Below are 2,801 nucleotides of genomic sequence, written 5' to 3'. Positions count from 1 at the left end.
GGGTTACACCAACCACGGGTAGCAGAGGATGCATCACAGTTCAGAAAAGGAGGAGTTGGGGGGCGTGAAACGGTGATGAAGTCCCAGGAGGAAGAGGGTTTCCAATAAGCAGTTCCGGTGGTTTCACAGCTCCAGGAGGCGCAAAAGTGTTGGTTATGAGCGCTACACTTATAGTCGCTGGAACGGGGCGGTGGTGACCAGGGCAGACGTAGAAGGTGGTGAAGGGGTGGCGTAGTACATCACGGCGAATAACAGAGTTGCAGCCACCGCTAGCAGGGGAGTAATAGTCATCGGGGTCAACAGCACGAGGTTGAGGCAGGCGGAAATTGGAGGTGCCCCAGTATAGGCTTGCACCCATGGTTAGGGCACAAAGGTCGACTTGCAAGACCGGCCAAGGGATGGAGGTAGAGAGGATGGAGGTTGTTGGTGGCATCGGTGGGCATCCAAGGCAGCTAGGCAGAGTGTCTAATTCAGCATTGTCAAAGGTGGAGTCAGTTAGAAACAGGTTTGCAGGAATGGCGTTTAGCAGGAGGTTTATAAGAAAACAGCTTGGCAGAAGGCAAAATGGTTACTTCATATAAAAATTAAGAATTTGCAGAAAACATTAGCAATTTACATTACACTAGTTATTTTTGAATACCACGGGAATGCTATTTGACCTCTGTTAGACTTTGGCATAAAAGAAAATTTATAATTAACAATTGCTAATTAAAAAAATTTTTTTAAACTGAATATAAAGGATTTTTCTTAAACTTCTAGTTATTATGTTAAAGCTGGATGCTATTTTTTAGCCATAAATACATATTCTATAGGCTTGAACTTACACATAGCAGGAAAGCCAGGTGACTGCAAAGTCCAGAAATTCTCCAGGGAAAAGTTATCCCCGATGGCCATTGAGAAATCTGGGGTTTGCCATCCCTCACACTTTCCGCCATGTTCTTAGAAGGACAAAGCTAGCTTAATACATAATTTTTAACACATGATTTTTAATTGTAAGATGCCAGTTTGTGAACTGACCAGACTGAACCAGGTTGAAAAAATTAATTGAAATTTAAAAAATGGATAAGGCTTTAAAAATTGTATTATTATAAAATGTAGAGATAACAAATAAACAGACAAAACAAAACAACACTAAACACAACATTTTACACTTGTGGCCACTTTCATTCATCACAACAGACACATAAACAGACAAAAGGATTGATTTAAGACTTATTTATAAAAAATTGACAAGCGCTTTTAAATATTTAGCTAACATATTTGTGAGAAGAAGAGAAAAAAAAAATTTGTAGAAAAACTTTTTTAGTTTTGAGAAGTACTTAATGTAGATGGAGTGGAACTTTGCTGAAAATAAATTTTAAGGTTTAGATTTAACACAAAACATTTTTAAAACAATTTTAATTTGAAGTTTAAAACATTAAGTAAAATGGTTAATGAGCACTGTAGAAGGAGTCTCTACTTGGAAGTATGAAATGATTTGCTGTAAATGAATAGGTTTTCTTTAAATTGGTTTTGCAGTAGAACAGTAAGACAGCTGCAATAAAGTGTTAAAATTTTTATGATTAAACACAATAGCATGAACTATGATTATTAAAGGTATAAAAACTGATTTTTTAAAAAACAAACAACTGTTTTTACTATGAAGACTTTAAGTGAATAATTTGTAAAAAATATTATATACTAAATTAACTAAATGCTTAGATTATTATAAAATATAGTTAAAGACATCTGATGCATTTACACACTTAGAACTTAAGACTAAAATTATATTTAATACTAGTTAATTTGCTTATAAAGTTTAGTTACTTTTATATATTACTTATAAAATTATATATAATATATTTTTCATTTATATTATTTTTTTTACTGCGACACAAATATACAGATTTGTATAATGTGCTGATATTTTGAATGCACTTAAAATAATAGTTCTTTCAATGCAGAAATAAAGAACAACCATTGCTGTAGCACAAAGTTAAAACTAAGGGTACTATAAAGCACACCTAGGTGTTCACTGTGCATTAAATTAACTATATTGTTTAAAAAGGCTAACCACATTATTTTTCACATAATTTTGTAAATACTTTAAAAATTAAAATAAAACTTTTAATAGAAATATAAGATTTAAATTTAACACTTTTGTGTTCGTTTGGATTTTAAAACACAAAGAAGTTTTTCTTTTACCAATATTTTGTTATTTGTAAAGTGACAGAATTATGACCTTGCTTTAAAATTTTCTGAGAGGCATGAAAAAAAAAAGTTTATTGCTCTTATCTTTCTGTTGCTTTTTAATGTTTTAATAATTACTTTACACCACTTAATGCACTAAACCTAATAACACATATTTGACGAAGTGTAGGGCTGACAAGGTGAAGCAGAGTCTTTCACTGATAGCTCGGGGAGGGGCTAGCACAGTTAACAGCAGGAAGGCTAGAGGCAAATTATTTACAGTCAGCAGGGTGTAATGATATAGAGAAAAAAAAAAAACAATCTTTTAAGATTAATTACTAATTTATTGGAATTAGAGGGAGTGGCAACCGAAGAGGGGAGTCTGGGTTGCAAAAGCACCATGAGAATCATGGTTTTATTAATTGATTTGAGAATATGCAAGAGATGCTACTTTTCAGATTTTTTTTTTTTTGAATAACAAAGATTGGGTATTTCAAGGTGAATTGGAAGGCTTAAAGTGGGAGTGGCAGGGCTTGAGCTGGCTGTTCTCCAAGGCTGGCAGGAAAGAGGCTGAAGGAGGCTGAGGATTGGTTTGAGCAAAGTAAAGGGTACATTAGGCTCAGAAGTTTTAA

General features: G+C 33.8%; 1 non-coding gene across 1 annotated transcript; it reads right to left on the bottom strand.

The window, feature by feature from the left end:
* Positions 1–1,892: 1,892 nt before the first annotated feature.
* LOC126031900 (small nucleolar RNA SNORA22) lies at positions 1,893–2,022 on the bottom strand. Its single transcript, XR_007503708.1, has one exon. It is a non-coding gene; the product is annotated as a small nucleolar RNA SNORA22 (small nucleolar RNA).
* Positions 2,023–2,801: the final 779 nt, after the last annotated feature.

Source organism: Suncus etruscus, chromosome 15 (genome assembly GCF_024139225.1).
Source record: "Suncus etruscus isolate mSunEtr1 chromosome 15, mSunEtr1.pri.cur, whole genome shotgun sequence".
In the NCBI taxonomy this organism is placed as follows: Eukaryota; Metazoa; Chordata; class Mammalia; order Eulipotyphla; family Soricidae; genus Suncus; species Suncus etruscus.
This window is presented reverse-complemented; position numbering and strand designations above follow the sequence as displayed.